General features: G+C 44.1%; 1 long non-coding RNA gene across 2 annotated transcripts; it reads right to left on the minus strand.

The window, feature by feature from the left end:
• Positions 1-5,453: 5,453 nt before the first annotated feature.
• On the minus strand, positions 5,454-11,136 carry LOC120321592. 2 transcript variants are annotated; one of them, XR_005561299.2, is made up of 4 exons: positions 10,506-11,135; positions 10,238-10,451; positions 7,825-9,988; positions 5,454-5,588 (listed from the first exon to the last, which is right to left on the minus strand). It is a non-coding gene; the product is annotated as an uncharacterized LOC120321592 (long non-coding RNA). The 2 variants fall into 2 exon arrangements; XR_005561298.1 differs by having other exon boundaries at positions 7,825-10,451; positions 10,506-11,136.
• Between the last annotated feature and the right edge of the window lie 1,588 nt (positions 11,137-12,724).

Consider the following 12,724-nt stretch of genomic DNA (forward strand, 5'->3'; position numbering starts at 1 on the left):
CTAGCGTTGTTGATATAAAACTGTAGAGCAGCAAGTGGGTTGAACACTGGCCACAAATCATGTGTCGAAACGGACACCAAAATCTTTGAATTCAAGAAAACTATGGGCAAAGTAAACTCCCAAAACTATGTAATCAAATCCGGCTTGAAGGAATAAATACAAATAGATTTTGGCTGTGCTTTGTCATCATATACTTTACGTATGCTCGCAATTTGTAATAGATCCCAATTTTCCGCAGTGTTCACCACATGATTGGCCGCTTGTCCGACTGCAACTGCACACATCTGCATTCCAGACGAGTCAACGGCAAGCGGCAGACACCGCCGCAGACTCAGATGCGGCCTGGAAACCATGGATGCAGATACTATGGCTGGATCCAAAGCCAGACCCAGACCCAGACCATGTGGGATTATGACGCGCCGGCACTCAAGGAGGGGCGATGGCGATGGCAGTGCTCAAGTCAATTGCAGTTTGTCTGCAGCCGAGCGCAGCTGACGATCAGTTCTTCTGTGCAGGCTTGTGGCTTCTCCACATTTCCACATTTCCACATCTCCAGCTCCAGCTCCGTTGGATTCTTGATTCTTGATTGGCTGCGAAGACGCCTCCGTTTGTCGTTCGCAGCAGTTCGCGACCCCGAACATCGCGTGTGACATTTGCTGCCCCTGCAATTGCAATTGCAACTGCAACTTGGCTGCTGATGCTGCACCACATTCATTAGCAGCCACTAAATGTTCGCTTAATCATTTCCCCTGCAAGTCTGTCACAGTTGCTTTCCGGGTGCTGGCTTACACACAGAAAAACAAGGCACCATTGTATTATAGCTAAGTCCGCTACTAGCACTGATATGTGCTAATCCTAATGGTTGGAAACTTTGCCCTTTTCGCTGAGTGTAGAACTCGAGTGTCCCCCAGTTGGAGTTGAATCCAAAGTTAGACTCGAAGAAAAACTCGGCAGAGAGTCACAGTAGATGGCACTGTCTACAAATTGCCATCGGCGGAGCTTGTTGCAATCTTAAGTGAATTTATGTGGCAATCTGGTGGCGTCTCCGGCCTCCAATTTCTTGCTCACAGCCTGCCACAGTCCATGATGACTTCAATTAATCAGCTTAATGCGCTGCAAATGTTTAGAACTGAGATTGCAGGATGCGAGAGGATGCGGATGCCGTTCTGGGATTAATCACAGCCCATAAACAGGATTCTAATTGGGGTTTTCAATTTCCACTAGCTTCAGGCCTAATTGAAAAATATGTTGACTTCTATTTGTTGGTTTGATGACCAAAGTCGTAGACTTCAGAGCTTTATAGTTTACATCACAAGTTTGTACCACATAAGTTACCTGCTCGTTTTGGATGCCCTAAAAACAAAAGTATCTCTTCAAAGTATCTGGCTATGAAGCTTATGTCAGATTGTGAAAGGTGTAAGGCCTCCAACACCAGCTGCAGGATTATATGACTTTATGGACTCGCATTGCGGCAGCTGGCTGAAATAATTCGCCAAATACGCAGGCCGGCAAAACGAAAGAGCCAACATAGTATATATTTGAAATATCGGTCGAATGGCCATATAGAGCCAGAGGCAGCGCCGCCATATGCCGCTTTATATGGCGGTGGCAGGTCGGATCGGATCGAAACGTGGCCAACTGTTCGCCCAGTGCTGACCATTTTGGCGTCATTGCTTATTTTGCCTTTTTTGCATTTTCCGCGGCATCCACAGACATTGACAACGCACTTGTCGTCGTTTTGGGGCGTGTTTTATGCACTTGTCGAGGCTCGTTGCACTAAACAGTTGCCTCAACATGGCCAACAAGTTTGTTAAATGTCAATTTTGTGTCAAAACGCATTTTGAATGCCCGAATACTGCCGCGGCCGAAATTGTCGAAGAAATCATCTGACACACCGCACGGCTTTCGAGGCCTCCAAATCGCGCTGCCAGTTTAAATTTAAAGCTCATAACACCGAGAAAAGTGTTCCCAAGAGCACGCCCATTTCGTGGACTATGGCTGATCGTAAAATATGACACGCTGGTTATATCAAGAAACAACGCTAAAATATTGGGCAACAGTAGGTGGACTATAACAAACAATTTAAGAGAATATAGGCAGATTTTCATTTTTCCCAGGAGACTTGGGAACTTGAGGTACTCTCTAACACTTTTATACTCATTTTGAATAGGTAGAAAACTCAATTTAATAGCTTATAAGACTGAGGAAACTCAAATATAGTTTGGAAGTAACAAATATTTTTCACATTTTACTGTAATCAAATATTCAACGAACCCATTCAGGTGAGTGTATGAACAAGAGTTGTGTCTGCCCCAAAATAGATGACAACGCGCAATTTAACCCGTTGGCATCATTAGCAGCTCGTCGGGAAATACACCCCGCCCACATTCAGCCCCCTCTCGGGGCGGGGGAAGAGGAAGCAGAGTGACATGTGGGTACCATTCGGGCAACCCCGATCTTCCAGAAATAGCGTGATAATCGCGGCACGCTCATCTGCCTTCTTTCTGGATCTTGGATCTTGATTTCCACTTCCGATTTAACTGGAAATGCATAAAAATCCTCCCTTTTTTGGCTGCCGGGGCCATGTGTGTGGTTTTCCGCCCCAGCCGCCCCCCTTTTTTCTGAAAATTTCCGCTGTCATGTGTGCCAAATGTGCAGCTGCAAAGGGGAAACGATATAGAACCAATCGACTGGCTACCTTATGTTTGATTTCATAAATACACGATATTCTCCACGAACCGGCGGCTGGGAAAAATATGGTAACATGTAACAGATGCGCGCCATATTGCGGCTACGGATCACGGACTGTTTTTGGACTCCGGACAACGGACAACGTACAACGGACCCCGGACTCCGGATAGCAGACTACGACGGCGAGTACGGGTTGCCCACCAATGGCATTGTTTATGAACTGCATCCGCAGTCAATAAAACATATACATTTTGATACTTATTCGTATACAAACAGCCCGACCACGGGCCTTTGATCAATTTTTCCCTGGCAGGAGTGGGTTTTCCGTTTTATTGATTGCGTTAGGTGGAAAATCATTGGGGTATAGGTACTCGAAATAAAAATTCGGTTACCAATTTGATGGCTTTGCAAAATAGAATAATAAAAACTTAAAAGGAAATAACCCTGAAACTTAGAATATTATAATAATAAAAACTTTTCGTTGTGAGACTTTTCAGAATATTTACAAACATTTACAAAAAATTTAAGAATTATACATTAAAACTTACCGAAATTGGCACATCTTTGATTGTAGATCTTCGTTTCTGCTGCAGAAGAGAATATATGTATTTTCACCTTCTTACCACTTTAAAATAAAAAACAAAAATAAACACATTACAATGGGAAATTTGACTTTTCACTTTTTGAACACATTTAAATAAAAAACAAAAATAAACACTTTAAAATGGGAATTTTTCCTTTTCACTTTTTGAACACTTTAAACAAAAATAAACTTAAATCACAATAGGAAACTTTCCTTTTCATTTTTTGAACACATTAAAAAAAAAACAAGAATTAACACTTTGCAATGGTAATTTTTCACTTTTTGAAAACATTTAAATAAAAAACAAAAACATAAACACTACGATGAAAATTGATCCTTTTCATTTGATGAACACATTAAAATATAAAACAAAAATGAACACTACAATGAGAAATTATCTCCAATTAAACACCTTCATTTTAACACGGCCAAGATGTTAAAATTTTTATTAATTGATGCACAAGAAAATAAATAATGGAACAGAAAAAAAAGAAATAAAAAATGGGATATCAAAACTCGCCGCAAACCATAACCACTATTTGCGGCGAATTTAACATCATTGCCAACACACTTGCATCTATGCACGGCGAAGTAGGAGCACGACGCAATTAAAACACGGCGAAATTGTCGCATCGCGAACACCCACACACACACATAAAAACGCGCGTCACCCGCTGAATGCACGAATTAAAAACCGTAAATTTGAATTATTTATTGCATTTTGAATTCGCACGTTATTACTGACATACTAACTAACCGACAGTGCATTCATTTAAGGTAGAATAACTCCCTTATGATGTCTAATTAACATAAAATTGGCCACTGCAACTTTTTGACGCTCACACGCATACACACACACGCACCGTGCTCTGAAGCAGGCGGTTTTTGCAGGTTTTTTACTTCTTGCAGGTGTTTTAATTACTCAAAATCGAAACAAAAAGATTGCCTATGCAAAGATTATTAAGTATTAACACAAGCTTTCACTTTTCCGAACACTTTTGGCTTAATAAAACTAATTAAAACACGTGCTGCGAAAACGCGACCGTCAGCGAAAAGCGCAACTATTAAATGGCAAATGGCGGCTGACTTAGAAAAAGGAATAAGCGAGGATCTAACGGAACTTTGCTCTCTTTCGCTGTGATCTTGGAAACTACTGGAAAAGAGAGGACTGTAACGTAACATTCGCGAATATTACATATGCAAATATGTAAACTAGAAATATGTACATACAATATAAATTCTTATGTGTTGCAAAGTAAAAATCGATTGCTTTTATTATAAAAGAAAATGAAATAGTATTGCAAAATCACACAACATACATATTTAAATACATTGCTGATTTTAAAACTGGCAATTTGACGGTCCCATTTTGGACCCGCCCAATCCCTTGCTACAAATCGTTAACCATTACCACTAATAGCTTTTAAACTGCCTGTGACCCTTGGGATTTCACGATCTGCATCCGATGCAAATCCCCAAGCGTGCCGAATCGATCCCCTGATGGGCCAAAAGACCGCCAATCAGAGGTCCCAAGCCCCAAAGACCCCATTTCCCGATCCCGATCCCAAATCCTCGAGATCGGCGCTTTGGGTTCAAAGAGAAAGACTCGGTTTTGAACCCGAACCAGCGAAGCGAACTTAACTCGAGTTAACCAAGACGAACTGAGACAGGGCCAAGTCCAATTCGCTGGTCAGGCCAAAACCTTCGAACTCGAACTAAGCCAAGTGGGAATCATGGCCATAACTTTAATATGTGTGGTATTCAGATCAATAAATAAATAACTTATATAGAAATGATTATTTAACTACATATCTATTTCCACAATTAGCACTCATACATAGCATACATACTAAGATACTTCTGTAGACTAAAAGCCATTGCGTTTTCTCTCAGTGTATCGATCCTTGGCTCGACAAATTGCGTGAAGCTGCGCATTATGTTTATGGCCTTTGTTTGCTCTGCGATTGTAGAGGCGTTCCAGGGGTCAGGGGTTCAGGGGTTCAGGGGGAGTGGCAGCTGCTCTGACCTTGTTGAAACATCAAAAACCATATCATTGGTATGCCGCCGCCGCGATCTTCCATTTCGTCTTCGGCCGCTTTTGCCGTTCGGTTTGGGCTTTTGAAAAATTGCACAAGTTAAAAACCATTTCATTGCATTTACAGGGTTTCACTTGCCTCCATCGGCGGTTGCGGTCCGCTGCCATTCGATTTGTTGTTGCGTCTCGGCGGCTGCATTGTGTAATTTATATGAGCCGGGCCAAAACGAAGGCGTTCGGCGATCGACACCCAGCGAAAATTCCACCTAACATGAGCCACTACAAATCCATCATCAGTTCCAGGAAGTGTAATGAAAATACCAGTAAGATTTATATATTTTTTAGCATTACAACTAACAGATGTTCCTTACTAAGATGGAATGAGATCTCTGTTCTTCCCCTTTTTTAAGATTACTATAAAGCAATTACAACACTTAACCCGGAAGATCTTTTCAACAATTTGTAGTTCTACTTAAAGTAGCCAAGTTATGAATATCTACTTTTCAGCTTGTTTAATTACTCATTCGTGGTGATTTCACTTGGGGTATCTGGATTTCTTTTCTGCGAGTGTGCTGCACTGGCCATTGCCGCGGACGACTACGTGACCTCCAATTTGGGATCAGTTTCATGTGCGTTAAAGTGCACATGTTGCCACCCCGTACCCCGCACCCCTGCCCCACCATCGCCCGCGATTCGGTGTGGTCCGCTTGCTCTTTGATGTACCGCCGGCTGCCAAAGTACCGCCTTCTACAGTGGGACACCCGAGCCGCGCCAGAAACCAAGTCCGACCGAAAGTTTATTCATATGCTAATTTGGCTCAGCGCTAGCACACACAGAATATGGACAGTCCGGCGCACTTGTCGCCTCCTTTCAGACTTGTGGCTTTGGCAGAGGGGCCACGACAAATATCCAATCAAAATTGCTCAGCTCATGGCGACAAATATTGACTTGCGGCTTTTCGGCTTTTTGGCTTTTCGGCTCTTTCATGTGGATGGCACTCCCTTTGGAGGGGGGGGAAAGCGGTTGATTACTTTCATATGGAAAGCGGCTGACAGGCGGCCAATTGGGATTAAGTCCTCTGCTCTACATTTTCTTTATATTATATTCCAAAATAAGAATAATTTTGCATAACTTGTTAACATGTTCCATTCTAAACTGAGTACTGTATTCATGTAGTTATTCTTGGGGCTTAGAAATCCCACTTCCTGCTGGCAATACAAGCCACGTTAATGACCGCTTTTCTTCCCAGTTTCGTGCTCTTTTGGCCATAAAGAAAACAAAGTCGAAAATCTCTGCGCCAGCGTACAACTCTTTCAAGCGCCGCTAATTAAGTGTGGAATGTTACAGCAATCAGCTTGGTCCATTCAGGCGATGCCCCCCCTTTGGCCCCCCAAAAGCCGCGAGGTGGCCACAAATGGTCATTGAATGTGAGGGTCTTAATGAGGCCCCCCGGCCAAGCAGTTACATTATATAAAAACGCAACAAAGGCTTTCCACACACATGTGCGTGGAGCATGGAACGCGTTGCGGGTGCGTAGCTCCAAAACTACAGTCAAGCTGGGCTAATGTGAACTTAACTAAGCTCTTGTTTCGATCAGGTGAGCATTTAGTGAGCTTGAATAGCGAGGTTCCACTGTAGCAGGGGGGACTTGGACTTGGACTCGGCCCAGCTGAGTGTGATTATCGTGGCCATTGTTGCCCTGCGGTTTAATGTGATCTCATGTTGATTGATTGAGCACACCTGTGTGAAAGACGCGCCAAGTTCGCTGGCTTTTGTTTTACTCCCCAAAAAAAGTGATCTTGATGGATTGGTTTGGATTGGTTTGAATTGGAGTGAAGGAGAAAGCTGGGCCTTTCATCTGGGCCTTTGTGTTATGCAATTGCTAACATAGAAACGTACAAAAAAAGGGGGCAGCAATAATTATTAGGGGCCAAAGCCAAACAAAAGCTTGGCGTTTTTTTTGCTCCTCCGCGCTTCGCTGACTTTTTGACGGACAGTTGCTTTTTACGAGTATTGTATTTTAGTAGTAGTAGTAGTAACTATGGTAGCAGTAACTGCCGGACATTGTGGAGCTGCATGGGTGGCTCCATTCCCCCCTCCCCCTCTTAAAAGCCTTTGTTGCTGCGCCCTGCAATTTGTATGAATTTCAAATTTCTTCTGCATTGAATATGAAAAAACCACAGCTTTGTATGAAAAAAAAAAAAACAGAAACAAACTCGGCCGACGCAGTCAAGCAGTTTGAATGAATAATTTCCGCAGTTGCCGGTCGTCTTCCGCTGGGCCCCCGTCTACAAAGATTCTGCCAGCACTCAAAAAAATACAAATATTATATATTCAATTAAATAAATCATGAATTTAAACTGATTTTCTATTTAAAGGTTGCATGGAACGGGGTACAAATAGAAAATAATAACTTCAAAGTTTGGCATATCAATATTTACTAAGTTTTGAAGCGCTTTAGTGATTTGATTTTAATTAAAATGAGTATGGAGTTTATTTCCCCCTTATTACTTACAGTTTTTTTTGCCAGTGCACGACTGCGGCTGTTTATCATTGTTGGGTTCTCTGCGCCAAATGAAAATGAACACGTGCGTCCGGTTGCTGCTGCTCAGCTGCTGCTGATGAAAATAAATACAAGTATGTGGATACCGTGCCGCATTCATGTGGACTCAGTGCCACCAGAAGCAGCAGCAGCAGCAGAAGCTCCCCAGCCATCCAACAAATTTCACTTTATTGATGGGCACTGCACTTGAATTGCTGGGGCAGCTGGGGCAATCGCGGGGGCCACCTAAGCACACACAGGCGATTTGCAACGCTTGGCCGCACAACGAGGCGTATGCGTGATTTGGCATTAGCTTTAACGAACAGCTGTTCACTCGAACGATCCAAGCCAGAGATCACACAGCACACCAGTTGCACCACCTGGATTTTATTATATGCAATATACTGCAGTTCGCCTTGCGCGTTCAAGTCCGCAACTTAAATGCTAAGTAGGCGAAAATGCGTGCAGATGACATTCAAAGTGCACTGAGGCAAAGCGGTGGCCAATTGGGAAACAGACTTTGTTTTAGAAACTTCCTGGGCAGAGAATAAAGCTTAAGCAAGAACTAAGACCAAGTTCTCAAAATGAACTTTAACATGTGTGTATATGCGATCATCCAACTGTGCAGTTCGAGCACTTCAGAGTTTCCTTCTGAAGCAAGAAACTCATTTCATTCATTGTCTGGCGGGCAAAAATGAAAACATCGCAATGATAAAACCCCGACATCTATAGGAAGTGGCTACTGCATGTATCACACATGAAATGAGTGTATACAGTACACATATCGTATGTACACATATCCAAAAGCCCCATTCCCAAGTTGATTGCTCAGCGGAGCTTATCTGCGGCGAAATGACCCCAAAAAGAGCGAAAAGGAGTGAATTCGTCATGGATTCAACCCTGAATTTAATGGTTCGCAGAGTGCCATTTGTCGCGGTCAAATGGTTTGTAAACTACACTTAATTCAGCGGCAAATACGGTAGTATCGCTACTTGAAATGGGAGTTTTAATCTTAAACTTAAGAAATCTGCTAGTGCGCCACAATATTTGTAATCACATGGCGGGCAGCGCGCAAATATAGAGCACTCACAATCAAAAGTTGCACAATTCAGGAATTTTGGGAAAGGCAATTCCAAAACGGAAAACCAACTGGCCGCACATGCTGCTCAGCTGTTTGCAATTACTTTTTTGGAAGTGGCGGCCAGCAGATACAAATCAAAGACATTGCCACAGTTGCGTAACAGCCGACACAACCCCATCTACCCCATCCAACTAGGGCATCCAAGATCTGCGCTTCTGGAGCCGAGAATAGAGCGTTTCAGGTGGCAGGAAAGTGAAGATGGACTGCCGTGCGGCGGAACTGAGCGACTTCCGCTCCACTCGAGCAGCCGTTCACCTTCTGGTGATTTCATGCAGCTGTGCACTGAGAAAAATCACTATACACAACTATAGATTCAGAAGGAAACCTAAGACAGCTTAGTATGGGTTGAAGCTATCTTTTGCCACACGAAGCAGCTGTATTCAAAATGCAATCTTCTTAGTTGTTAGATAGATGAGGTAATACTTTTTTCAGTGTACAAGTGTGCGATCCTCTTGCTCCAGATTGACAAACAACACGTGTGACTGATGGAGTGAGCGAGTGAGTGAGTGACTGGCTGGGCAGGTGAGTGAGTGAATGAATGAATGAACGGATGGCTGGATGGATGGGTGGGGAATGGATGGGGAATGGAAGGGGAATGGGGATTGGATGAAGTGAGCAGCGAGTGTGGGGCAATGGCAATCAATGTAATGTTTATGCCGACGATCTGTGGCCAGGGATCCCAGAGATCTGGGGAGCAGAGACTCCGATTCAGGACCACAAATTGCTTTCAATTATGTTGCATGCGACTGTGCTCCCGTTTTTATGCCTCATTGTTGACGTGTCTCCGTTGGCAAGTTTTTACCCTCCTCCATTAACCAGGCAGCGCATCCATCGGTTCCATCGGTTCCATCGTTTCCATCTGGGCCATGTTTCGTGTGCTGTGCTGATGATCTCCGTGTGCCACTGATCAAGTTGCCTCGAGTATTTATCTTGCGACTGTGGCAACTGCACTCTCGACAGCACCATTATTGTCCCCATCAACGCTGCACGATGGCACTGAAAGCGCACAAAAGCTGTCTAATTTTAATCTTTTTTGGGACTCAAAGGGTTAAGGAATTTCATCTCAATTAGGCCACATGTCTGGTATTTATATGATTAAAGATATATATTTAATATGTGCAACATAAATGAGCACTCCATCCACTGTGCCGCACTTTTTGCCCACTTCGCTTTTATGGCTTTGATTTTAAGCATCGGTTTCAGCATTAAAATGTTCCATTATAAGACCACCACCCCGATCCTCACCAGAACCGCAGCAAATGACTTGCGGAAGTGCGCCACGCCCACTAAAGTGCATGTTTGACTCATCGCCAAGTTGGATCTGGAGATGGGAGCTGGGTGACCATGTGGGACTCTGCGATTGAGTTACTCGGCGCAGCGTCATCATCATTATCATTATCGTCCTCGCAGTGATCCGCTCTTGAGAAGATCGGTTGGAGATCGGTTGGGGATCCCTCAGCTGCGTGCAAATGTGTGCTTTTAAAAACAAACTAAAGTGAAAATTATGTCAAACCTGTTGACCAACCAGCCTCGTCGCTCCTCGTTGGGATCTCTCATTCTCGTTGTCCATCTGCATCTGGAGATCGGATTCTGATGCTGATTCTGATGCTGATGATGATGCTGATGCTGAGGCCCGATCTGCTTTCAGCATTCAACTGGAATTGAGTAATTTGTTGCAGAGACAATTAGATGCAACAGATTGTTGACTAAGTGACTGGAACGTTTACAGTTGAGATCGCCGGTGAAAGGAAGTCGAGCAGCCCGAACCCATGGAACCCATGAAACCCCTGAACATGGAAGATGTTTTAGTTTTGGCCTGGGGGCGAACAGTTGGACTCGCTGACAGGCTGGCCAAAGAACGCACACTGACAAAAATTCGTTGCATTCAACACCATATAGAAAAGAAATATAAAATGGGTAGATGGAAGCATATACCTTGTAGATCTGAGCAAAGCAATTAGGAAGGGATTTTCTGCAGGTGCAGGTTGGAGCAGCGAGTTCATCGGAGTTCAACGGGCAACGACTGAAATGAAGATGCCACCGCAACGCGGAGAAGGAGGATGAGGCAGCGATTGGTGCCTCGTAGCATTTCATAATTTTCAGCCAATTATGCGAAATTGCCCCAGTCTGCGGGGCTAGCTGAAAGCTGAAAAGCAAACAGACCTTGGGCCAAGTTAATGACATTGAATGGGGTCAGCTCCCAAGAACCACAAAATAAAAGCCGCAAAAGCCACTCGACGACGACGACGAGTTTGAATCATGGCGAAAGATTGCTGACAGCCAATCTTGTGAACTTGTGGACTTGGGGCTCTGCCGCATGTGAGTGTCACTCAGCCCATTTCCCCCCTTTGGCAGTCAGCAGTTTGGGTGATGCAAGCGATCAGGTGCTCATATCCGACTAGATAAACACACTACCAAGGGGAAGTATAGTCCAAACAGAGAGGAATTATTGCAATCATTGTACTTTAGTAATTGAACTTTAATTTGAAGCTCGAGAATGCCGCTATTGAAATTACCTGTAATCCACTTGCCACACTCGCCATCTTTCACCTACTTTTCCCCGCCGATCTCAGATAGCAGCTAATTCGCCTGCTCAGCGCTTATCGCACGTTAATTGGCCGCTGGCCGACATTCATATATTCCCATTTGGATATGCCCGCCGCGGGTTAGAGATCGCGATCGCGATCGGAGCCTCTCCCAATCGCCAACTCTCCAACTATCCAGCTATCCAACACGTGCACATCAAACTCCACGCTTTATAATTGGTTTGTCCAGCTGCCAGGCAACCGGCCACAAAAGCCGTAGTCTTGGCTTCACATTCAGTCAAGCTCACATTGGTGTGCAAGGCCAAGAGCAGCGAAGCCGGGCCAAGACAGGCACTGCGAGAAATTGTGTTCTAATTGTACATTTTTCAGTTATTCTAAGGAATGATGTTCCTTTCTCTAGTTCAAGTTGCTTTGGCACTACTATCAAATCTCTGATTGTTTCTATGCTGCTTTCACAGTTGCTAAATAATTTCTCTTACTTACTTTTGCCTACTAATTATCACCCATTTTCGTTGCGTGTATACAAAACCAACGTCAGCGATGCTAAGTGAATTAAAATAATGCTGCCGCTGCTTTTCGCTGCCTTTCGCTGATGAAGATGATGTTGATGTTGATGATGATGATGATGAGCAAGTTGAAGATGAAGATGTGCTTGGCGATGCTGATGAGGCCGGCAACCCAGGAACTCCTCCCCTTGGGAGCCAGCCACTCTGATGATTCTATTTATTACACGGCAGGCAATTTGCAATTTTGCGCTGCGTTTTAATTATTTGCCATGCCCGTTAGTTTTAATAAAGTTGCTAACTGTGAAAAGACGTGACTCGCAAACGGGCATTTAATTCGCATTCGCACACAGCGAAAGTGTCGATCTAGCAGTCTGTTCTATGCGGCATATATCCAGTCAGCATCCAGACTCCGAGTCCGGGCTGCCCAGCTTCCCAGACAGCTGATTAAAATCTCGGCGTGTCCGGCAGGATTTCGCAGAAAATTCTTACACGCAAGCGGCGGACAGCTGAAAAGTTGCTGCGTTAACACCCATTGGCAAAAGCGCAAAAGTGCGCAGATCGTGGGGCATTTCGTGCGAAATTTTATCACGCGAGGCATTCGAGTTGATAAGCATCTCGGCGAATGGAACTCCGATTCCGCGATCTGGCGAACAGATTGCGATGCCCAGGCTCTGATACCA

The sequence above is a fragment of the Drosophila yakuba genome, chromosome 3L (genome assembly GCF_016746365.2).
Source record: "Drosophila yakuba strain Tai18E2 chromosome 3L, Prin_Dyak_Tai18E2_2.1, whole genome shotgun sequence".
Lineage (NCBI taxonomy): Eukaryota > Metazoa > Arthropoda > Insecta > Diptera > Drosophilidae > Drosophila > Drosophila yakuba.